At 42.8% G+C, this 26,456-nt stretch overlaps 1 long non-coding RNA gene across 1 annotated transcript; it reads right to left on the bottom strand.

The window, feature by feature from the left end:
• Positions 1-264: 264 nt before the first annotated feature.
• On the bottom strand, positions 265-12,717 carry LOC127484376 (uncharacterized). The gene is made up of 3 exons (XR_007911291.2): positions 12,193-12,717; positions 5,921-6,167; positions 265-4,529 (listed from the first exon to the last, which is right to left on the bottom strand). It is a non-coding gene; the product is annotated as an uncharacterized lncRNA (long non-coding RNA).
• Positions 12,718-26,456: the final 13,739 nt, after the last annotated feature.

Genomic DNA, 26,456 nt, shown 5'->3' with positions numbered 1-26,456 from the left:
ATCATGCTGATCCGATGGCAGGAGCCAGGTGCTTATCCTGGTCTCCCATGGGGTGCAGGGTCCAAGCACTTGGGCCATCCTCCACTGCCTTCCCGGGCCACAGCAGAGAGCTGTCCTGGAAGAGGGGCAACCGGGACAGAATCTGGCGACCCCACCAGGACTAGAACCTGGTGTGCCGGCGCCGCAAGGTGGAGGATTAGCCTAGTGAGCCGCAGCCCTGGCCCAAATAAATAAAATCTTAAAAAAAATTTCTTCAGCCCTATTCATATAGTTTACAGAAAAACCATTTATAAATGAATTTTTAATGGCTAAAGCCAAATGGTGGCCAAAATACAGCTATGCATATATTAGCTAATTAAAAATATGTGCATACCCTTTTGTAAAGTTTTGTAGTCAGGATATAATGATGAAAGAAAAACTGTACACATTCTTTTTTTTTTTTTTTTTTTTTTTTTTTGACAGGCAGAGTTAGAGAGAGACAGAGAGAAAGGTCTTCCTTTTCCCGTTGGTTTACTCCCCAGTGGCCACTGCAGCCAGCGTGCTGAGGCCGACACACCATGCTGATCCAAAGCCAGGAGCCAGGTGCTTCTCCTGGTCTCCCATGTGGGTGCAGGGCCCAGGCACTTGGGCCATCCTCCACTGCCTTCCCAGGCCATAGCAGAGAGCTGGACTGGAAGAGGAGCAACTGGGACTAGAACCTGGGGTGCTGGCGCCACAGGCAGAGGATTAGCCAAGTGAGCCACGGCACCAGCCTGTACACATTCATTTTTACAAAATTTAATACTCATTTGCTTATCTAGAAATCCCCCCAAATTAACTGTATATAATCATAGTTGATTTAAAGTTTAAAAAAGCCCTGCTAGAATTTGAATGCTGGCTAAAATTTGCTGGTATGTGGAACACACAGTGTGTGTTGTCAAACATTAATAATTGTTCCTTCATTGATTTTGTTCTCTCTGTTTGAGTTGTCACTACCATATCGTGAGAGACATGCTTTTCTGAACTCGTGAAGCTCTAAACATTCTTAAGAGACAAAAAACTTCAAGAAATTGAGTATAGCAATTTGCTAGTTAATTGTTGTGGCTCCTCAATAATAGAAATATTGGGGCCGGTGCTGTGGCATAGTAGGTTAAGCACCTACCTATGGTGCCAGCACCCCATTTGGGCACCGGTTCTAGTCCCTGCTGATCCACTTCCAATCCAGCTCCCTGTTGACAGCTCAAAAAAGCAGCAGAAGATGGCCCACGTGCTTGGGCCCTGCACCTTTTTTTAGAGACCAGGAAGAAGCTCCTGGCTTCAGATCAGACTAGCTGTAACAGCTGTGGCCATTTGGGGAGTGAACCAGCGGATGGAAGATCTCTCTCTCTCTGTCTCCCCCCACCCCTGTCTGTAGCTCTGCCTCTCAAGTAAATAAATAATTTTTTTTAAAGATTTATTTATTTGAAAGTCAGAGTTACTCAGAGAGAGAAGGAGAGGCAGAGAGAGAGAGAAGGAGAGGCAGAGAGAGAGGTCTTCCATCCGCTGGTTCACTCCCCAATTTGCTGCAATGGCCAGAGCTTCGCCAATCCAAAGCCAGGAGCCAGGAGCTTCCTCTAGGTCCCCCACATGGGTGCAGGGGCCCAAGGACTTGGGCCATCTTCTGCTGCTTCCCCAGGCCATAGCAGAGAGCTGGATTGGAAGTGGAGCAGCCGGGTCTTGAAGTGGCGACCAAATGGGATGCCGGCACTGCAGGTGGCAGCCTAACCCACTATGCCACAGCACTGGCCCCATAAATAAACCATTAAACAGTAATAATAAAATTATTGAGCAGGTAAATGTTGGTATTTAAAACCTTCCAAAATGTGTACTTTACGTATTTTTGTACAGAGATTTATGATATATCACACTTTTCTGATTTGGTAAGTTGGTTGTGCTTAACATCTCTTAAAATTTCCTAATGGACGTAGACGATTCAGGGCGTCAGACTGAATCTGTGCTGGCTCTGGAGCACAAGTGGAACTGCCTTTCTTGACTCAGTCCTGTCTGGCAGTTCCTGTGGCTAATGATTTGTCTGTTTCTCGTGGAAGAAACGTGCAGAAAAGGCAGAGCGTCAGCCCCAGATGAGAGGAATCTGAGAGCTTTCTGCTGTCATTCTATTCACTTGAAGCTTGAAATATCTCATAAACTTTTTTTTGCCCTAAAAAATTCCAATCATCTTAAATCCAGTGCTGAACTTTCTTCATTAAAAGTGTGCTGCCTGCTTTCATGTGCATCTACTTCCTCTTAGCCCAGTACGACTGGCTAGATGTAGATAGTGCTTCAAATTTTCCAGTGCTTCATTTCATTCTTCAAAATCCTCAGGAGCTGGGCAGCGCAGATATTATTTCTGATTTATAAATTTAAAAAACGGAAGTTCTAATACATTGATTTGTCAAAGTCCATCTAATAACTCCAGTTTGGCAGTGAGACACAGTGAACAACAAACAGATCCAGAGGCTTTGTGGGCAGGTAGACTTGCATTTCAATCCTGAATCTCCTACTGGTGGGTCTTAGTTTCTTGCTGTGTAAAATGACTACTGACCGTCGTGAGAAATAAATTCAGCAGCACACAGGATACAGCAGTCAGGTTTCCAGGCCTGCTGTTCTGTCCACCACTCAGTCCCGCCCTGGAGCTTGCGCTCTGCAGTGTGCAGGAAGCTGGTCAGGACACTTTCCTACTCGCATGCCCTCTGTGTGCGCGCTGAGGCCAGCAGACCCCGCAGCTCGCTTCCCATTTTCGGAGGACAGCAGCTGAGCTTTGGAGAGCACCACCAAGTCGCCCAGCACAGTCACGAAACCTTTGTCTTGATTATTAACGGAAAAGGTTCTTTCCTGTAAGGGAGGTGATTTTCTCCCTTGTACTTAACACCGTGACATGGGAGATCAAGATTCTGAGAACCGAGTAGCTGGAGATCAGGAGGCAGAAGCAGGCAGCTGGGTGGTGTGGTGGCGCCGAGGGAGGGGAGGGGAGGTCAAGGGCTGCAAGCACCCTGGGCTCCCGGGGCTCCTGTCGAGGCTGGCGGCGCTGGGGGTCCTGGGCCGTGAGTCCCCACTGCTTCCCATGCCGGTCTGCCGCTGCTGCGCACCCGGGAGGCGCAGGTGAAGACTGTACTTGGCCACCTGCAGAGGCGACCTGTTCTTTGTGGCGATTTGAGTATAACAGTATTATTTGTTACAAACAGAAACTTTTAACAGGCATGTTTCGGTCCTCCCCTCTTTCTACACCTGCAATAAGCCCTGTGTCGGTGGGGATACAGAACCTCTCTCAACTTTTACGTCTTCTTTAAGGACTGCTATGCTTTCTCTCTCTCTCTGTCTCTCTCTCTGTCTCTCCTCTCTCTCTCTCTGTCTCTCCTCTCTTTCTCCCTCCTCTCTCTCTCTCTTTCTTCCTCCCCCCTCTCTCTCTCCCTTCTCTCCCTCTCACACCACCCCCAAAGACTGTTAGGAATGGGGTATGAGGCCCGGCCGCTTCTACAGCCGGGTTAGCACAGTGTATGGCGGGCAGTTTACCAAGGAAAGGGGAAATCTCTGGAACTGGCGAGACTTCCGGAGCAGTGGGTAGGACTTCGTGGCAAGCAGGCTAGCATCAGTCGCACCCTCTGTGCTCACAGACTATGGTCAAGGGAATTAGCCTCCCATGTGTCGGTCCTACCTAGACAGTAAGGGAATTACAGTGGTAAAGCTCAGACCAGCACCTCAGCTCCTAATCCGGGCTGCTTCCTGCCGTCCCAGGGAGTGTTAACTCTTACAGGACAGGAGTTAAGGTCCCTGGAGCCCTGAGGTAACTGACGTCTCGTCGTGAAGGGGAATGGATACGCCAGCGAGCGAGCTGCCTGTCGGGTTGACATGCCGTAAAACAAGAGAAAAGCAGCACTTGGGAACAGTCTACTTTCTTTTTTAATTTACATGTAATTCACAGGCAGGTGCGCACACGTGCTCACACAAGCATGTACACACACACACCCCATTGTCTGGTTCTTTCCCTAAATGTCCACCACAGCTAAGGCCGGACCAGGCTAAGGCCGGGAGCCCAGAACTCCATCTTGGGTTTCCCACATGGGTGCCAGGGTCTTAAGTACTTGAGCCACCCCCTGCATCTGCTCAGGGCACACACTTGCGGGAAGTCAGAATCAGGAGCTAGAGCCAGGAAGCAGCCACTTCAGTGTGGGAAGCAGGCAACCTAGCTCACCCCAGGAAACTTTTCTCGAGGGAGAAAAAAAAAATAGTGGGACAGAGTGAGTCCTGGATGCAAGGCCAGATTGCCGAAGTTGGTGGAAAGATGCATTCCAGGGCCCGCAGACAGTTTATACCGAACATCTAGCGTTGATTCCACTGAGCAGCTTTGGCGGAACAGCGTCTTAATTGGGCTGTATTTGCGATATTGCCATCTTTTATAAGTAGACGCTGCTCATGCAATTTAACATACCATTTGTCAATTCATAATGAGTTCTTTTGGTTCTTCAGTAACTAAATCCGCTGATGCCGTCACTCACCTTCTCCACGGTCCAGTTCTGTTTTTAATGATGAAGAAAAGATCAGTTCAGATAATACAAAAATATTTCCACTAAAGAAGCAATATTTTCACTCTTAGATCTGTAGAATATGTTTACAACCTATCATAAGTACTTTATTTATAACATGTTTGCCAGTACCTCATCCCTAGCGTAATGTATGGCTCTGTGAGGATTTAGTTCCTTGATAAAATATAAAATCATAAGCATCATTCCCTATATCCCGGTGTTCAGGAATAGGAAGGATAACCATCTGAATCTGGGCACTCCGAACTTTTAATCCGATTGTAAAGCTAAGTCCACCTGAACCCTTCTTGGGTGCGATTTCATTTCTAAGGCTGCAATAGCTCCATGTGTAGCCAAGTCTCAGCCCCAGGGGCAGACAGATTACCAAAGACTCTGGAGATCAGAGTGAGGCACATCCTGCTTAAAACAATTACGCTGAAATCGTCAGGTTGCAGATGGCAGCCAAGTTGGCGCAGTTCATTTCCTGCAAACTTACCTAACCGCGAGTATGGACATAGAATAAGCAAGATGTCACTGTATGTCGTTCCTCTGGGAAATCCCCACCTCAGATGGGTATTTTACAAATAGCATTCTGTGGGTTATCCGTAAAGAAGCTCAGGAAATGTAATTGTTAAGTAAATATTTTAGTGAAAAACATGGATTTACTAAGTGTATTGTTAGACTTTTGTGGTTATTCTGTTTATCTTAATCCAATTCAAGAGGAAAGTAATATGCACGTTTAAGTAGTGGATTTCATCTTTTCCTCCTTTGCACCATTTCATCAATAAAAGTGGATGGTAAAACAGATCAAAATAGGTAAGCAGTGCTTGATTTATAAATTGAACACTTTACCTCTTTTAACTCAACTTCTGAATGGTGCATTATAACATACACATAAAGAAGCAGCTTAATAAGCATCATTATCAATTATTTCAGGCATTCTTCTGCATAAAAACTGATTTTGACTGAGCAAAATTCATGAGCTTTTTCTAAGACAGTTCTTTGTAGTGTGTTTGCATAATAATCAGGTCTAATCTGTTGGCAAACAAGTAAAGGACAAATGAATAAGGTCATCATTTTGGTCTAATGCTGCTTAGTGCAGTTTTAGCAATCTGCTCAAGACAAAAGGTGGCCGCTCAGAGACAGCCAATTACGCCCTGGTGTGGCAGATGAATCTTTAATGAGGAATCTGATTAACATTCAATAATAAACATGCAGGCGGGGAAAATGACCAAGCTAACCTCCTGCAAACATCATCAAGGAAGGCTTTGTTCAGATTGAGGTCACACTGGTATTCCAGAGAGGCACATTAAGATACAAGTTTATCAAATGTGTTAACATGGACCCCCTAGAAAGACAGAAAATCCCCATTATGCAAAGACTACCTTTTGAGCAGCAGACTTGACCAACCAGTTCTGCAAACAGTCGACTAAACGATTTTCCTGAGTTCTGGTACTGTTTCATTTTCAGAGCAGTTTCATATTCATTTGGTTTGCCCTTGGAACGTGGACAGCATAATGTAGTTGTGCTGTAGAAGACTTAGCAGTTCCATGGCTTAAGTTTTTCTGCCAATGATCCAGTGTGAGCGACCTGTTAGGACTCTGATTTCTCTGGACTTGCGGTCCTAAAGTGCTGTGGATTCAAAGGAGTTTGAGAATTGTGTCTTATACAAATAAGCATTACTTAATAAAAGATGGGGAAAAGAGACAAGGGTATCACAAACTGTTTTTAATAAAAACTTCCTTGAAGTAGAGTATATATAGAAAAGTACTCTATGTATTTTCACAAGGTGAGTGTACCTATTAGCCCTTAATCAGATGGAAAAAAAAAAAAAAACCCACACAAAAAGAAATAGCATCCTGGTAGTCCTTCCCAGTCGCTGGATTCCTGCCTACAGCCCACCCAAGTGACTTTTTTTTTTTTTTTTTTTTTTGACAGGCAGAGTGGACAGTGAGAGAGAGAGACAGAGAGAAAGGTCTTCCTTTGCCGTTCGTTCACCCTCCAATGGCCGCCGCGGCCAGCATGCTGATCCGATAGCAGGAGCCGGGTACTTCTCCTGGTCTCCCATGGGGTGCAGGGCCCAAGCACTTGGGTCATCCTCCACTGCACTCCCTGGCCACAGCAGAGAGCTGGCCTGGAAGAGGGGCAACCGGGACAGAATCCGGCGCCTCGACCGGGTCTAGAACCCGGTGTGCCAGCGCTACAAGGCGGAGGATTAGCCTAGTGAGCCGCGGCACCAGCCCCAAGTGACTTTCCACACTGTATTCATTTTGCCTGTTTTGACCTTGTGTCTTACCTTTTCTCTCAAAATTATGTTCCTGAGATTCCTCAGTGCTTTTGAGTATAAATACAGTTCCCACATTCTCTCTGTGCAAATATGTCATTGATATATCCGGTCTCCTGCTGATCAGCATTTCAGTTTTTCACCCATTCCACTACTGCTTTTGCCTTCTAGCTACTTTGACTCAGGCTGCTACAAGCGATTTGTGTCTTGTAGTGAACATCCACATCCCTTTCTGTTGGGTGTATATCCAGGAATATTGTTGGAGTGTAAGATACGCATTGTTCAGTTTGTAGACACTGTGAGACAGTTTTCCAAAATGGTTGTACCAGTTCCCTTTACCATTGTGAGGAGGATTCGGGCCACTCCGCATCCTCGGGATCTTTAGTGTTTTGTTTTCATCTTAGTCATTCTGGTGGGCATAGAGTGGTGATTGAGAGTAATTTAAAAAGTTCAGGGAAAATAGAATTAAAAGTTTAATTTGGTGCAGAAAATTTTGAAATCTGTACATAATGAGGGATCATCAAAAAGTTCCTGGAAAATATCTTTTATGAAAATGGTGCATGGATTTCAAAATTTCTTGCACCAAAATAAACTTACTTTTAATTCTGCTTTTTCCATGAACGTTTTAAAGCACCACATATTATGTTTTTTTTGTTGTTGTTTTAAAGATTTATTTGAAAGTCAGAGTTACATAGAGAGAGGAGAAGCAAAGAGAGAGAGAGAGAGAGAGAGAGAGAGAGAGAGAAGTCTTCAATCCTCTGGTTCATTCCTCAATTGGCCACAACAACCAGAGCTGGGCTGATCCAAAGCGAGGAGCCAGGAGCTTCTTCTGGGTCTCCCAAGCTGGTGCAGGGGCTCAAGGACTTGGGCCATCTTCCACTGCTTTCCCAGGCCACAGCAGAGAGCTGGATGGGGAGTGGAGCAGCCGAGACTCAAACTGGCGCCCATATGGGATGTCGGCACTGCAGTTGGTGGCTTTACCTGGTACGCCACAGTGCCGGCCCTGCACATATTATGTTTTAATTTATATTTACCTGGTGACAAATGGGATTGAGCATCTGTTTACACTTTTATTGGCCATCTGAATACTGTTTTTTGTGAAGTGCCATTTACATCTTTGGTACACATTTTTTGTTCCAAGCTGAATGGCAATATCTCCTGAATATTATTATTGTTATTATTATATTGCTGATTATATTAACTAGCAAGTAAGTATGAACTAAGATTTTGCTTTATTTCAGAAATATGACAGGAATTGAGATATGTCTGTGTTTAAGTTCCTAAGTTTATACTGAAGCTAAAAAATCCACAAAAATCATTAGTTTAGGATGGTAGTGAACCAACTTATTATAATAATTGTAGTAAAGGCATCAAGCAATTATCCTGACTTTCCTATTTCAACTGTACCTTTTGAGTGATCAAAGAGTAGATAAAGGGAGAATTCCTTCTAAGAGTGCTCTATATGATAATTAAAAATGGACTGATAGATTGGACCATCAGTATTTTGCAACTTGTCATGTATTAATGACCCTAGGCACTGAGCATCAGTGGCTCTTAACATCCAGAAAATAGAGAGAGACATTATGCTTCTTGATGGAAGAACACAACACCACCAATGTGACAGTTTTGATTAACCCAAATCTGGACAATCCACCGGATGCAACTCAGTTTATGAAAAATCCCAAGAAGACAGTGCAGCCAAATATTTTTGATATTAAAGGAAAAAATAACACCAGTCTAGAATTCTGTACCCAGCTAAATTATCTTTCAAGTGAAAGAGAAATGAAGACCTTCTCAAACAAGACATGAGGAAATTAGTTAATGGTAGACTTGCCATGCAAGAAATGTTAGAAGTTTTTCAGAAACAGTACAGATCAGTTATAGGCTGAATTGTGTCCTCCAAAAATTTATATGTTGAATGTGGTTTTTTGAACTTGGGAATAGGACTATTAAAGAGGTAATTAAGTCAAAATAGGTCACCAGACTAGGCCCTAGTTCAATGTGATGGTGTCCTTGGGAGAACAAGTTAGTTTGCCAACAGAGAATGACAGTAGACAAATGCACCCTCAAACTGAGGGCTCAGCATGTAAGAACACAAAGAGCAAGATGCTGTCTGCAGGCCAAAGAGAAAGGCTTCAGAAGGAATGAAAGCAGTGAGCATCCCAGTCATGGACTTGAGCCCCCCCAAGTGTGAGAAAATAAATTGCTCTTGGTCAAGCCATACAGTCTGCAGTATTAAAACATTTCTGGTAACTAATACCACCATAAACTTAGATTTATATAAAGAAAAATAATTAGAAAAGGAATAAATGAAGGCAAAATGCAGTCTTTTATCTTTTAAATTGTCACAATGAATGTTTTTTTCAAAATAATAATAGCAACAAATGTATTCAGTGGTTAAAGCTTATGAAAAAGAGAAATGAATAATAACCATGTTAAAAGAGATTATTGGGAATACCCTATTATAAGGTACTTGGCACTACCAATGAAATGGTAGTGTCATTTCAATGAAGACTTAAATTAGATGTAAACTTAATGTAGGAAGATCTGAATAGGTGGAGCACGCAGAGTTTTTAGGGCAGTGAAACCATTCTGTACATAATGATGGATGCATGTCATTGTATATTTATCCATAAACTATAGAACATCAAGAGTGAATCCTATCGGCGCAACGCACCGGCTGTAGCGGCCATTTGGGGGGTGAACCAACAGAAGGAAGACCTTCCTCTCTCTCCCTCTCTCTCTCTCACTGTCTAACTCTGCCTGTCAAAAAAAAAAAAAAAAAAGTGAATCCTAATGTAAACAGCTATGGAATTTGGGCGACAGTGATGAGTCTATTGGTTAATTGATTGTGAGAGTGTACTGCTCTGGTGTGCAGTGTTGATGTTGGAACCCGTTATGCATTGGGGAGAGCGAGTTAAGTGGGAACTCTATATTTTCTACTCAGTTTTGGTGGGAACCTAATATAGAAACTTTATATTTCAAAAACAGTCTTCAATACAAGTTCAAGAACGTTTACCCTTCTGTTTCCTTGTAAAAGTTTTAACTCTTACATTGAGTCTCTAATGTATTTAACTTTTGTCTATAATGTGAGATAGTAGTTTAACTTCATTATTTTCCATGTTTTCCTAATTAAGCATGATATAATTATGTTTTCCATAGATACACGTTTATTAGTTTGAGGAATTTCCCTTCTATTTCTAGTTTATTTAGCTTTTTTTTAAACCATGAAAGTGTATTGGATTTTGTCAGATGCTTTTTCTGCATCTATTGAGATGATCATGTAGTTTTAATCCTTTGTTATGTTGATGTCATACATTATATTGATTTTCACATTTTAAGCCAAGATTCCATTCTTGGGATAAATATTACATGGTCATAATGAATAATCCTTTTCCCATGTTACTGGATTCAATTTTTTGGTGTTTTGTTGAGGATTTAATGTACAAATTCGTGAGGGATAATGGTCTGCATGCAGTTTTCTTGTGCTGTCTTTATATGGTTTGGGACTCAGAGTAATACTAGCATCTTAGAAGGAGTTGGGAAGTGTTTCCTTCAATTTTTAAAACACAGTCATGTTGCTTAACAATGGGGAGGTGTTCTAAGAAATGAGCTACTAGGTGATTTTCTTGTGTAAACATCATAGAGTGTACTTATACAAACTGACAACTACAACATGACTAGGCAATATAATCTTATACTGCTCAGTATACAGTCCATCATTATGCCTCACATGAATGTATATGTAAAATTCACCAGTGAAACCAGGGTCCTGGACTTTTCTTTATGGGAAGGTTTTAAGTTAGGAGTTTGCTTTCGTGTCTGATTATAGATCTATTCTGATATTTTATTGAGTCAGTTTCAGTAGTTTTTGTCTCTTAAGGAATCTGGCCATCTCATCCAAGTTACCTAATTTTCTTTTGTCATATAGTTGATCACTTTTTATTTTTCTAAAGTTGGTAGTATTTGACTTTTTTTTGTTTTTAAATCAAGATAGCTGTCAACTGTGTTGAAGTTTCCAAAGAAATTTTTAAAGATTGCATGGTTCATCATCCTCATACTCTTACTTTCAGTCTATTTGTGTCTTTGAATCACAATTGTCTTTTATAAAAGACATGTAAATAGACATGTTTTTTTAAAAAACTTATTCTGTCCATATCTTTTTGATTGGCATAGTTAATCCATTTACATTTAATGTAATTACTGATAAGATTTATGCATGCCATTTTGCTGTTTATTTTCTATGGCTGTGTATTTTTGCTTCCTTCCTTAATTATGATCTTTCTTGCTAGGTATTTTTTAGTGTACCACTTTAATTTCCTTTTAATTTTACCATATTTTTAATTCCTCTTATGGTTGCTCTGGAGATTACACTAGCATCTTAACTAAAAACAAATTAATTCAGATTAATATTAACTTAGTATCTTTAATATCTTTAGCATCAGCTCATCATCACAGGTTTATAATTTCTATAGTTATCTTGTTAAAGAAGAAAAGGAATATGAAAATACATACACAACACTGTTTTTTATATTTATCTCTGTAGTTACCTTTATTTATGCTCTTTGCATCTTCATGTATGGGATTCTGAGTTGAGTTACCATTTCATGAGATTTTTTTTTTTTTTCCATTTTAGTCTGAAGGGACTTCCTTTTTTTAGGGTAGATTTGCTAATAATGATTTATCTGCTTCTGTTTTATGAAGATGTCATAATTTCTCCATTTTTTTTTTTTTGACAGGCAGAGTGGACAGTGAGAGAGAGAGACAGAGAGAAAGGTCTTCCTTTTCCGTTGGCTCACCCCCCAATGGCCACTGCGGCCGGCGCACCGAGGGCTGATCTGAAGCCAGGAGCCAGGTGCTTCTCCTGGTCTCCCATGCGGGTGCAGGGCCCAAGCACTTGGGCCATCCTCCACTGCACTCCCTGACCACAGCAGAGAGCTGGCCTGGAAGAGGAGCAACCGGGACAGAATCCCGCACCCCGACTGGAACTAGAACCCAGGGTGCTGTCGCCACAGGGGGAGGATTAGCCTAGTGAGCTGTGGCGCCGGCCCTTCTTCTTTTTTAAAATAAAGCTTTCTAGTTTGAGATGATTGTAGGTTGACATGCCATAGCATGAGATAGTAGGAGACCCCAAGACCCTTTCTTCAGTTGTTGAACTGTGGTATAGGAACCAGGGCGCAGAGAGCGAGGCCAGGATTACGCCCAATCCCCTGCCCACGGGGGTCTCTCAGTTGCCCGTTTAATGTCACACCCACTTGGCTTCCACCTGCGCTCGGCTCATGCTCTGGTCGCTGTTACTGAACAGTTTAAATGACACCTGGTAACCACGCTGGTGTCCAGACCCTCTGCCCTGGGTTTGTTGGCCTCACTTACTTGTTGGGCAGCTTTTTCGGACTAACTGTAGCCTCTGTCGGCCCGCCATCGATGTCTCTTCGAGTTTTTAAAGTTCTTGCGGTTCTAAGCTGGCTCACCTTGAGTTAGAGGTCGGTCAGGGACCAGAGATGGCCTGACAGGCCTGGCACGTCCGCCAGGGGAAAGCGGGAGGGAGGCCGGCCACCTTTCCCTTCGGGTTTGCGCAGGCCCGCGGGTCTGCGGCAGGGGACTGACTGCGGCCCCTGCGCGCCCACGGCTTTGGTTTGCGCACAGAGTCTTTAACATTCAGGAAGACCCCAGAGATCCTCCAGGTTCCCGGGGCTTTGCTCTCCTCCAGTCTTGCCTGGTAAACTCGGCACGCTCTTCCTGTTTCCCCCACTGAAATCGGGGCTGTGGGCAGCTGTGATGTTGTGGTTTCAGCGGTGTGCGGAGGCCACTCCCACCCCGGCTCTCCAGGGAGCTGCAGGTCAGGATAAGATACTGACTAGGCTGTGGGGACTCAGTTACACGTGCTATGAGGAGGTAAAGAATATTGACAGTTCTAGACTCCATCTCGTTGTCATAGCTACACAAACCACCTTCAGTAAACCCAGAGCGGCAGCGATAATCCAGCATTTGCGCACAGTACATCTGCGTGAACAGTCATTTCAGGGTTAAGATTTCCAAACATCTTGGTGTTTAGGAAGCAGGGGCCAGTGTTGTGGCACAGTGGGTTAAGCTGGTGCACGCAACACTGGCATCTCAGAGTGCTAGGTGGAGTCATAGCTACCCTGCTTCCCATTCAGCTTCTTGCTAACGCACCTGGGAAGGCAATGGATGATAGCCCAAGTGGTTAGGTCCCTGCGATCCCTGGAATTTCTGGCTATTGGCTTTTGCCTGGCCCAGCCCTGGTTGTTGCAGGTATTTGGGGAGTGAATCACAGATAGAAGATCCCTCCCCTGTGCCTTTCAAATAAGTCAGTCAGTAAGAAAGTAAATCAATCAATCAATCATTACATTAAACATGTCAAAAATAATACCTGGATTTGGGTGTGTTAATACTATGTAAGACATGAGAGTAAAAAGTGGGTGCTTTCTCAGAAATGCAGGTGATGGCTGTATTCAGTTAACATATGTGATAAATAATGGCATAATTTCCTAACGCAGTACTGTAAGAGTACAGTATAGATGGATATGAAGGGGGTATAACGGTGAGAAAGTCATGTTTGCAAGAGAATTCCTACCGGTCTCCACCAAAACAAGGTTATGCTTCCCCTCTTGTCTAAGCTTCTTATCAGGGAAGACTAAGGAACAAAACCTCATTACAAAGTCTTTATTAGATTTCCAATTGGGGAGGGTAAATTTTAAAGAATAAGATACAGAACTTGCCAGAACTTTTCAATGTTCCCATATTGCCAGTTTTTTCCTTCCTTGGAAGAGAGACAGCCCAATTTTTTTCCCACAGAGAAGTATTAATTGTACGGTGTAACTCACCAGCCCCACGTAGGAATAGTACTTAACTGTGCTCTTCCTGTGAGCTCCAATTAACTGTATGCTTATAAATGGTGTTTCCTCTGGATGTGCACTGAAAATCACCTTATAAAATCCACAGCGGCAGAGCAGTTCTTGTTGCCAAGGGACTGTGATACTGTTTCAGGATGCTAGAACAGGAATCTCGCAGTTCAAATTGTTCATACGCCTAGCCACTGTCAGACAGTTTAAACACTGAAATGGAAAAATGTTCTAATCTCTAATCACATTATTTTCTATTGAGATAACAAATGATCCTGTACTTTCCTATAACTAAAGAATCAATTTTAAAATAATAATAGCAACAATAATATGATTATTGTTACCATTGCTATTGCTAGTTATGCTTAAAGAGCTATTATCTCATGCCAGGCACTGTTGTGAGTATTTGTATGAATTAGTTCACTTAATCCACATAACAATCCTATTGGCTTGTTTTTATTTCCCCAGTATTTTACAGAAAATCAATTAAAGCACAGAGAAGTAACTTCCTTAAGGTCATGGAGTTAGTAAGAAGGCAAGAGCAGAATTTGATATCCAGCCATCCTTGCTCACATTCCTAACTGCCTCACTGTAGCATACCCTAAAAACAGCTTTTAAAATCCAAATTACGTTTAGTTACCTGGGAATAGCTTTTTCTTTCTTTTTTTTTTTTTTAGTGATGTTATTCGTAGTACTTTAATAATAGACCGAGTCTTACCCCCAGAAAATATGTGCCGAGAGTACTCTCACCCCCCGTGGAACCGTATCTGTGCCCAGGTCATTTATGTTACTATTATCACTGAATCTGCTTGGCGTGGGGATGTGCAGTAGGAGTTTACCTTCAGTTGGAAATCCAATCCGTATTTTACAAGGCTAATCTTTGGATCATGTCTTTGTTTCCAGTGTATATTCAATCCTGATTAGACTTAAAAGAGCAGATTAAAAACCCACAGAGAGATAATACTAGATTACTTTAACAACGCACGATTTTTAAAGTGTAATTTCACTGCAGTGTGGAAGCATAATATGTCTAAATTTTTATGTTGCCATGCTTAAGTGCCTTTCCAGTTCTGGCTTTGACACTTGGAGTTTATGCCAAATTTACTAAAGTACTATTGTGAAGGTACCCCAGAATGTTCTCAGGAAGAGGAATCAATAGCTACACTAATTTTGTTGCAAAACAGTACAAGTACAAATACCCAGGATCCCTTCTCAGCCTGTCGGCTAAGATCAAGTGCAGCACAAGTCCCTAGGAATAGTTCGTCTTTAATAGTATATCACACTCTCTATCATGAGTCTTCAAAAAGGTCATGGAAAGCACTCGTTAACTTTTCATTTTTTGCAAACTTGCTGAAGTGTCATCATACTTTTTTATTCATAACCAAAATGGGCCTTGTTAATTATATTTGTTTGCAGCATTTGACTCTTTTTTGTTGTTGTTGTTTTTGTATTTTAAGCTTTTATTTGGTGAGAAATGCATAGGAGAATGAGGGCGCTATCTAAAAGAGAGAAATCTGGGTTCATACTGAGCACCAGGAGCCACCACGTGGAGGAGCATATAGGCCAGGAAGCATGAGGCGGGTGGCCCAAAGGCCACGCGCCTTGGAAGCACAGGGCCACAGGAACCCACACTGGCAAAGGCCAAAAAAATGGAAGGAAGAGAGCAAGCCCACTGTGTCCCAGGCTTTTAATCCAAAGGGTAGTGGTTAATTAACCTTATTGGCAGGTGGGCACACGGGTTTGGCCAGGTAGGGGCATGAGGTCACACAGGGACGTGGTCTTCCAGCTCACAAACCCGATCAATTAATCTGTATGCCTGCCTACATCATTCCCCTCTCAGAGACTCCATCCTCTTAGTCCTAGCGGATATTGAAGGACATAGAATCATCCATCTTTTGTAACTGCTTCCTGCTTATGAGGGGCGTAGTGCAGGCCCTGCCTGTCCAGGGTCTGGAAGTCTCTGTCTATCTCATCTAACAAATTCGCTTTGTGAGCTGCAGCATCGACTGCTTTGTATGCCTCCATCATTACGTAGGCACAGTTATGCATAAGTAGCCCCATATTAAAAATCAAGAAAAACATATAAACTTACTCTTAATTTAGCAATGTTTCTAAGACCAGTTATTTTGGCCCTAATTAATAGACATGGTAATAGATTGGTTGATAGAATTTCTACACTATAAGTAAGCTGGTTAAAGAACATTCTTTCATATTCCAGGTGGCATTTAAAGATAAACCTGTTTCCGTACCTACAAAAAATTTAAAAAGACTTTCATAAACGTTGAACTACCAGATTCAACATCTCAATTTCAGTTGTAAAGGCCTAATAGAAAGCAGATAGGATATTAAGACTGGATAGTGTTTTCAAAAAACATTAGCTTAACATGTTTAAAGAGAAAAGTTAATGTCAACAGTCTTTAGTCTAACATAGCATAGAAAATAAGTTTAAAATGAAAGAGTCATAGCTTGCATTTACTAATGACTACTCATTTTTAAATTTTATCCTCATAGCAACCCTGTGAGGTATTACTGCTCTCACTTTATGCGTGAGGAAAGTGTTTTAGGGAGAGTAAGTGAAAGTTACAAAGAACTAGGCCAGGGGGCTTAAACTGTTCAAGCCCAAAACCCATGTTCAGGTGCCTTTGACTTACTACCCCCTTAAGAACCATCATTTTTTAAGAAAAATGTAATTTCTTGGTCTCAAATAAAACCGAGTGTAAATGAGAGCACTATTAACAAATATTCACATTGTGTACTAAGAAAATCTGCCTGTATTAATTAAAAATGAAATGGTGTTTTTCAGAATTCTAACACCACATCTTTGATCATGTGAAAGAATGAAATCTTTGCCCTGAGATGGTTATAATAGAAATAGCATAGACCCTGAATATTCATATTCTAAGAGAAGGCTATTTAAAAAGAAATTTAAAAATGAAAGCATCGGAGCAGGCATTTAGTGGTTGAGATGCCTGTGCCCCCTACTGGAGCACCCGGGTTTGCTTCCAGGCTCTGGCTCCCGACTCCAGCTTCCACTAGGGCAGACCGTGGGAGTCATGGGGACGGTCCCTGCCACCCACACAGGAAGCCTGGATTTCATTCCTGGCTCTTGGCTCTGGACCTGGCCCGGGCCCATTTGTTGTGGGCATCTTGGAGACTGACACAGTGGATGGGAGCTTTCTGTCTGCCTGCCTCTCAAATAAAAAAAAAAATGGAAGTATTTCATCGGCATTTAGAAAAAAAACAAAGTAATTTTGCTCAGGCTACCACAGGGAAGTCCACCTGTGGAAGCAGCACTGTTCCTTTTTCAGGGCATTCATAATTCATACTAATAATAGATATCACTGTAGTACATCTGATTTCAAGATAAAATTTTTCTCCATATTTATCTCCCTCCCCCTCCTTTTCTTTTCTTCCTTTTTTTTCCCCCAAAAAGTGGAGTGACAGAGGTCTTCCACCTGCTGGTTCACTCCCCAAATGCCTGCAACATCCAAAGCTGGGCAAGCTGAAGATGGGAGCCTGGAACTCCATCTGTGTCCCCTTAATGGGTGGCAGGGACTGAGCACTAGAGCGATCACCTGCTGCCTCCCAGGGTGCATTACCGGGAAGCGGGGTGGGAAGTGCAGGCAGGACTCAAGGGGGCACTCCAGTGTGGGACGCACGTGTCCAAAGCAGAAGCTGAACACGCTGTACCACAATACCTGCCCCTCTCCACAGTCTTCAGCTGAACAGTTGAGCTTACAATCCAAGTATCAAATTTGCAAGGACAACTTTACTTGGATTCTCATAGGAATACGTTTCCGTGGAGGAAGCGAGAGGTCCAGGCATGGAACACCTGCAGCGGCTTCTAAGTGAGCGGTTGCTCCCCACTGCAGGAATCAGGGGTGCTCCACAGCACAGACACTGCTCAAGGAAGAAGGAAGACAATGGAGAGGGAACCTCTCTGATGCAGTCCTGGGGCTCCCGTCTAATTTGGGATGCACTTAGGAGTCACTGTCCCTTGTAATCTCACTTTGGGGCTGGCACTGTGGCGCAGTGGGTTAAAGCCCTGGCAGGAAGCGCCGGCATCCCATATGGGCACAGGTTCAAGACCCCGCTGCTCCTCTTCCGATCCAGCTCTTTGCTATGGCCTGGGAAAGCAGTAGAAGGTGGCCCAGGTCCTTGGGCCCTTGGACCTGCGTGGGAGACCCGGAAGAAGCTCCTGGCTCCTGGCTTCAGATGGGTGCAGCTCCGGCCGTTGTGGCCATCTGGAGAGTGAACCAGCGGATGGAAGACCTCTCTGTCTCTCTCTCTGTAACTCTTTCAAATAAATAAAATAAACCTTAAAAAAAGGAGTGTCTTTCCCTTGAGTAAAAAAAAAGAGGAGTGGAAACTCAGAATTGAGGACACCCTGGATGATGTAGGTTAAAAAAAAAAAAGTAGTTAACATGGCCTTCCACAATTAAAAACGAGAATTTGTGCAACAATATGCCTATGAACCCATGTAAGGTTGTAGTTCTCAGAAAAACTTCTTACAATCTTCCATATTTCAAGAAACCAAAAAATTCTTAACAACCACATATTCATTTTTTGATAAATGAGTACATTACCACAAGAAAGATTTTCCAATTCCAGAAAAAATATTGAAATTGGGCAAAGCTGCAGAGAACGAAGGGGAACATGATTAGAACCATATGATCTGACCATATGTTTCTGCAGACGTGTAACCAACGCAAACATTCAGATTGGTCATGAGTGGTCCACCTTTGAGTGGGAAGCAACAGGGAAAATCCCATTTTAGTTTTAAGTGTCTTAAGTGTTGAGTGAATGGATATCATCCTAACGACTGTTATCCTCAGATTTTAAGCAGGTGGAAAGAGTTTAGATGAACCCATTGATTTTTAAAATGGGGAAGTGGGCTGGTGTCGTGTTGTAATGGGTAGGGCTGCTGCCTGTGATGCAGGCCTCCCATATGAGCACCGGTTTCGTGTACTAGCTGCTCCTCTTCCCATCCAGCCCCCTGCTCATGGCCTGGGAAAACAGTAGAAGATGGCCCACGTCCTTGGACCCCTGCACCCACGTGGGAGACTCGGAGGAAGCTCCTGGCTATTTGGATAGTGAACAGTGGATGGAAGACCTCTCTGCTCTCTGTCTCTCCTTGTCTCTGTAGCTGTGCCTTTCAAATAAATAAAATAAATCTTTAAAAATGGGAAGAAGGAAATGGGAAAGTATAGATGCTGGGCCATTTGAAGTCAGTATCTTGGAAGATAAGTAAAGCGCTTCTCCTTGGTGATGCTACTTCCAGCAGTGGTGGGGTTCAGGATTATTTGGGGGTAAGTGCATGGTCTGGGATAAATCATAATGCACAGTAGCGTAGTTCCTTCTGCCTCAAGTGAGAAGCGAGGATTGGCAGGATAAAGTGAGCATGGGGAGAAGCCTTGAAGGTGGCTCAGGTAGGGCAGGGCAGCAGGCAACTTGTGGGGCAACTATGCAGAGATGCTGTGTTTGAAAGTCAGCATGCAGCAGTGTTTCCCAGGGACAGCTGTTAGAAGCAGGATCCTCTTAGCTTGTGGTTGTCTTCATGCGTTACTGCTTATCTTCTGCCCAGGTTGCACCAAAGCGTGAATCTCAGTCTTGTACGCTGTGGGAATGGATATTCTGAGCCCTTACCCGAAACAGATGCATCAGTGCCTCATCTATGCCAATGGGACGTTTCGAACTTGTACATTTCTTTGCTTTGCACAAATTGAGTTTGAAATGCTATTTTCCTTTTCCCTTTGCAATTCCTAGGACAGTAGAACATGTTTTAAAAAGCAGTGCAGGCCAGCGCCATGATTCATTAGGCTAATCCTCCACCTGGCGGCGCCGGCACACCGGGTTCTAGTCCAAGTCGGGGCGCCGGATTCTGTCCCGGTTGCCCCTCTTCTAGTCCAGCTCTCTGCTGTGGCCTGGGAGTGCAGTGGAGGATGGCCCAAGTCCCTGGGCCCTGCACCCCATGGGAGACCAGGAGAAGCACCTCGCTCCTGGCTTCGGATCGGCGCAGCACCAGCTGTCTAACTCTGAAAAAACAAAAGTTTTAGGAAAGGCGGATCACCAATCACATTAACTTCATGCAGAACTGCTGTTTGCAGTTTTAAGGTGTGTGTGCGGGTATATGTTCACCAGAAGATGAGCCCATGGAGGACCACTGCCCATGGTGGAAACGAGAGAAAGCCTGTCGTCACCAGCACATATCAGGGAGCTCATCAAAAAGTTCATGGGAAATGTATGTAATGAAAAACCACATGGGTTGAAAAATTTTTGTACCTGTCGTGTGTGTGTGTGTGTGTGTTTTGACAGGCAGAGTGGACAGTGAGAGAGACAGAGAGAAAGGTCTTCCTTTGCCGTTGGTTCACACACACACACACACACACACACACACACACACCCGTGGCCACCGTGGCCGGGGCGCTGTGGCTGGCGCACCGCACAGATCCGAAGACAAGAGCCAGGTGCCTCTCCTGGTCTCCCATGGGGTGCAGGGCCCAAGCACCTGGGCCATCCTCCACTGCACTCCCGGGCCACAGCAGAGAGCTGGCCTGGAAGAGGGGCAACCGGGACAGAATCCGGCGCCCCGACCGGGACTAGAACTCGGTGTGCCAGCGCCGCAAGGCGGAGGATTAGCCTAGTGAGCCGCGGCGCCGGCCTATACCGGTCTTTTAATTCTATCTTCCCGTGAACTTTCTGAAGAGCCTTTGCTTCTCTTCATCATAAATCCATAGTTGAATGTAGCTAGAAGGGATATGACTTAGACTTTTTACAATTAACGTTTTAATTTGCTCACTATTTGGTTATACAATATTACCTCTCCCTAAGAATGCCTTGAGAAAGTCAGGTTAATACAAACTCAGCTACATTAAAAGGCAGCGTGTTGCTAGCAACATAACCTAGCCCTAGGTACTAAATCTCTATGGGCCTCGGTTACTTTGGGTTTCACCAAAAAGTAGATGGCTTCATTTTTTTTTTTTTTTAAGATTTTATTTATTTATTTGAGAGGTAGAGTTACAGACAGAAACAGGTAGAGACAGAGAGAAAGGTCTTCCATCTTCTGGTTCACTCCCCAAATGGCTGCAACAGCAGGGAATAGGCCAGGCCAAAGCCAGGAGCTTCTTCTGGGTCTCCCTCATATATGGCAGGGGCCCAAGCACTTGGGCCATCTTCTACTGCTTTTCCCAGGCCATTAGCAGGGAGCTGGATTAGAAGTGGAGCAGCTGAGATGTAAACCAGACCCATATAGGATGCTGGCATCATAAACGGCAGCTTTACCTGATATGCCACAATGCCGGCCCCTGCAAGATCCACATTTTAAGATATACTGAAGTAGGGGCCGGCGCAGTGGTGTAGTGGGTAAAGCCTCTGCCTGCAGTGCCAGCATCCCATATGGACACTGGTTTGAGTCCCAGCTGCTTTCCCAGTCACATTAGCAGGGAGTTGGATAGGAAGTGGGGCAACCAGGACTCGAACTGGCGCCCATATAGGATCCTGGCACTGCAGGCCGGGCTTTAACCCACTGCACCACAGCACCAGCCCCAATAAGTAAGTCTTTAAACAACAAAAAAAGGAAGTAAATTGTCATAATATTTAAGTCTTCTTTAAAAGTTTTTTTTTCAAGAAGCTCAAAATGATGTTTAGCACATGGCCAAATGTTAACATTTATTCGTTTTTTGAAGGTACAATTTCAGGAACTAAGGTATCAATTATACTAGATTATTGTTTTAGTTTCCTCATAATATTTGGACAAGCTTGTATAAAGTACTTCCACATATTGCAATCATCTCACTTAACTCTCATAATCTTTTTATTACTTTGGATTTTTTTAAAGCAGAAAATAAAGCTGAAGCTTAATGAAGTAAAATAATATGACCACGGCCAATCAGTAAGTAGCAGGGCAAAACTCAGTCGCCCCAAATTCTGTTATCTTTTTCTTTGCTTGATGCAAAAAATTTCTGTATACTGAATTTGATTCTCATGTTTAATCTATTTCTCTTAAAATCTTTATCCACTATTAAGATGAAAAGACGTAAATTCAGAGAGGCTAAGTAACCGGCCCAAAGTCAGTTAGCAGGTGAGGGTGGAACGTATTTGTAAGTCAAATGGTGCCAATATCTGTTTGTACTGCCAATTAACTTTAAAGAATGAAACATGGAAATATTAATACATCAGTTTGCTTTATTATAATTTACATTTTAGTGAGCCTATACTATAGATCCTTAGTTTAAGGTTACGCTACATCTAATACTTAAGACAAAATAATTTTAAGATCTTAGAGTTTCTACTGCCTTCTGCTTTAGGTAGTAAACCAGCTCAACAAACAATAGGATACAGTTCCAACTGACAAGGCATGTTGCCTGGGTGCTTTTACAACAGATAAAAGTGGGCATGTGTGTTTGGTGCAACGTTTAAGATGCCAGCATCCCACATCAGAGTACCTGGGTTCAAGCTCTAGCCCCACTTCTAATCCAGCCTCCTGCTAATGGCACCATGGGAAAGTACTTGGGTCCCTGACACTGACACGGTACACCAGCATTGAGTACTGAGATCCTGGCTTCAGCCTGGCAGAGCCCAGGCTGTTGTATTTGGGGAGTGAACTAGCTAATGTTCATCTCTGTCCATCTGTCTGTCTGTCCATCAGGTAAACAAAAAGGTTGTCAGCTGCTTAGGAATTATCAGTAGTATGAAAGATAACTAATTAGTTAACTAAGTAAAAGTCCACTTGTATTTAGTACTTTATAACAGCAAATAGCCAGATTAAGCCCTCTTATATTGAGCTCTATAAATGTTGCCATAAAATATGAAATGAAATTTTAGGGAAAAGCATAAGTTAATACAAAATTATATGAGTGGGCCAAATAAAAACAAATTTATTGTAGGAATACTAAAATAGTGACCTAATTATGCTTTGTTAACAAATACTCCTTTTAACCAGTATTTACCATCAGATTTTCAAAAGTTAATTTCTGGGAACAGTACGTTTCAGATGGCTTTTGTTTTCTTTCCCATTCACTGAAGCCTGTTTATTACAGAGTGGAATTTGGGATAAGATGGGTTGTTTTGGACCTAGGCCAAGAGGGTTTAGTTACTGAAAGCACCTCATTATAGAGTGGTCGTAGCAATAAGGTGATCCACTGGCTCAGATCCCATGGATATCATAACAAGGCTTCATTGTGGACCACAGGAAGCCAAGCAGCTAATGGTTCTATCAAACGAAACCTTAAGAAGCAAAATTCCAAATCTCCTCCCCACCCCCTTTTTTTTGAGACATGAAAATCATTTAGGGCTAGTGGATTATAAGCCTTTGGTCATGATCCTAAATTTCCATTTCCTCAAGTGATGTTCTTTATGTTTCAGACTGTACAGAAATTTCACAGTAAGGTTTTAGCTTCCTTAGCTATTCATTGTCTGATACAGTCTGACCTTTTTTTATTATGAAAAATTTCATTATTGCGATGTCTACAAAAGGTTGACTATATTAACCTATGGAAATAGACAAGAAACTGCCAAAAATTCCTAAGGTTGAATTCTTGCTTAGTTCATTGAAAAATCTGGGGCTGGCATTGTGGCACAGCAGGTTAGGTGGCCGCCTCAAATGCCGGCATCCCACGTGAGTACCAGTCAAGCCCCAGGTGCTGCACTTCTGACCCAGCTCCCTGCCAATGCGCCTGGGAAAGCAGCAACAGATGGGCCCCTGCCACCATGTAGGAGACGTGGATGGAGCACCCGGGCTTCAACCTGGCTTGGCCCCAGCTGTGGCAGGCATTTGGGGGAGTGAACCAATGGTTGGAAGCTCTTTCCCTCTCTGTAACTCTACCTTTCAAAGAAATAAGCAAATCTTAAAAAAAAATCTTGTTTAGTTCATTGAAAAAACTGAACGTTAAAAAGGGCATATGCAAGAATTTTATGGTAATCAAATAAAAAAATGCCATCACTGAGAGATTACCACAGTAACCAGTTTTTGAACTGATTTTACAACAGGCAATTTGATTTCATAAATAAGTTTTATAAGCAATTAAATAATTAAATATTTTGAATGTGCTTTATTACAGGAAAATAAAATGACAAAACCTATTGCAGAAAAATGTGAGGAACTCTTTTAAAAAGTAATGTTTTGAATAGGAAGATCATAAGAATAAAAACAAAGCCTATGTGACCTTAGGAAGTGCCAGATTTAAAGCCATGCAATAATTACATACATAGTAGTAGCATATTAATAATTCTAATTTATAACACAACTTTATTGTTTTAAATAGTTCCTCTAAAACTGAACTGTTGAGTCATATAACATGCACTTTTTTTTAAAAAAAGATTTATTTATTTATTCGAAAGTCAGAGTTACACAGAGAGAGGAGAGGCAGAGAGAAAGAGGTCTTCCATCTGATGGGGTCTTCCTCCCCAATTGGCCGCAATGGCCGGAGCTGCGCCGATCCGAAGCCAGGAGCCTCTTCCAGCCTCCCACACAGGTGCAGGGTTCCAAAGACTTGGGCCATCCTCCACTGCCCTCCCAGGCCATAGCAGAGAGCTGGATTGGAAGTGGAGCAGCCGGGACTCGAACTGGCGCTTCAGGCCAGGGCATTAACCCGCTGTGCCACAGTGCCTGCCCCTAACATGCACTCTTCATTGTACCCTTCCTCCATGAATAGAGCTTTTTCTACAATTGGGAGTTTTTGTCACTCATGGATTACAAGCCTGATTTTCAGTCCTTGCATAAATTCAGTATTACACAATTATTTTATATGCATTGAATATATGACAAATTATCTGATAATATTTATATATATATATATCAAAAACCTTTAAAAAACAAATCAGTATGTTTCCTTTTCTAATTCTTTCAGTTCATCTATCACTATAGAAGGCTTTATAAAGCAGGAATGCATTCTAGATGTGTGACTGATAGAAGTTTTACCATGTGCCAGATACTCTTTTAAATGCTTTTATGTATTTTAACTTACTTAACTATATAAACTTCTTAGAGTCTTTTTATGTATATTTATTTTCATTGTATTTGAGAGAGAGAGAGACATTCTAATTTCCACCTGCTATTTCACCCCCGAATACCTGCAATAGCTGGGGCTGCATTAGGCTGAAGCCAGGAGTCTGGAACTCAATCTACTCTCCTCTGTGGGTGATAGACTCAGGTACTTGAGCCATCACCTGCCGCCTCCCAGAGTGCGCATTAGCAGGAAGATGGAATTGGGAGTGGATCCAGGACTCAAACCCAGGTACTCTGATATGGGAAGTGGATGTCCCAAGTGGTGTCTTGACTGTTAGGCCAAATATACACCCCTAAACATGTCAGTAATAAAAATGGTCTCCTACTCTACGTTTTACTTACTGGAATATTGTCTTGATTAAAGTCATGGTTTGAAGAGAACATGTATCTGTTTTAACAGTGATACCATTTTGTAAATACTGGGACCAGCGCTGTGGCATAGCAGGTGAAGCTGCTGCTTATGACAGATTTGAGTTCTGGCTGCTTTGTTTCCAATCCAGCTCTCTGCTAACATGGCTGGGAAGCAATGGATGATGACCCAAGTACTTGGGCCCCTGCATGCACATGAAAGACCAAGATGGAGTTCTGGGTTCCTGACTTCTGCCCGGGCCAGCCCTGGCCATGTGTCCACTTGGGAAGTGAAACAGTGGCTATAAGATCTTTCTGTCTCTCCCTCTCTGACACTATGCCTTTACAATGAATACATCTGGGGCCTGCGCTGTGGTGCAGTGGGTTAAAGCCCAGCCTGCAGCACCAGCAGCCCATATGGGCGCCAGTTTAAGTCCTGTCTGCTTCTCTTCCGATCCAGCTCTCTGCTATGGCCTGGGAAAGCAGTGGAAGATGGCCCAAGTGCTTGGGCCCCTGCACCCACGTGGGAGACCTGGAAGAAGCTCCTGGCTCCTGGCTTCAGATCAGTTCAGCTCTGCCCATTGCAGTCATTTGGGGAGTGAACCAGTGGATGGAAGACCTCTCTCTCTGGCTTTACCTCTCTCTCTGTAACTCTGTCTTTGAAAGGAATAAAATAAATCTTTAAAAAAATACATCTATTTAAACTTGGAAATATTTGAAACACAGAGAGTCAGAGAGAGAGAGAGAGAGAGAGGATCTCCCATTTGCTGGTTACTTCTTCCCAAATGTCTGCAACAGCCACAGTGGGCCAAGTTGAAGCCAGGAGATAGAAACTGGGTCTCCTACATGAGTGGCAGGGACTCAACTACTTAGGACATCATTTGCTGTCTCCCAGGGTGTGCATTAGCAGGAAGCTGGAGTCAGGATTCAAACCTCAGACATTCCAAAATGGGATATGGGCATCCCAAACATCATCCTAACCACTATGTCAAATGCCCACCCTGCTGTACAAAATTTTTGAAACGTCTTCTGGAATTTAAGCTTGTGGCACAACTCTGTTTACATTCTCAGCATAGAAATTTTAGCCTGAGAGAGAATCAGATTTTTGGAAAGATTGTATCTAGGGAAAGAGGAAGATAATCGATATCAAGTTGGGTAATAACATTAAATATGACTCAAAGTATATGCTTGATTTTTATGTTTACCAATTCTTCAAAAGGCAATTTCAAATGCCTGCAAAATATTAGTAGCATTGTTAAATTAAGTAGATAGCTCTCCAAGTTATTGCGCATATGTCCATAGCATAGATTAGTAACAGTTATTTCACCTTTTCTATAAAATGGTAGGTTTTATTTTAAGCATTCTGGAACAAAAGCAAGTGACTCAGTAAATATCAATAGATACTTTTTTTTTTTGAAAAG

Source organism: Oryctolagus cuniculus, chromosome 17, assembly GCF_964237555.1.
Source record: "Oryctolagus cuniculus chromosome 17, mOryCun1.1, whole genome shotgun sequence".
NCBI classification, from domain to species: domain Eukaryota; kingdom Metazoa; phylum Chordata; class Mammalia; order Lagomorpha; family Leporidae; genus Oryctolagus; species Oryctolagus cuniculus.
Note: the sequence above shows the minus strand (reverse complement) of the source record. Positions and strands in the feature narration are given on the sequence as shown.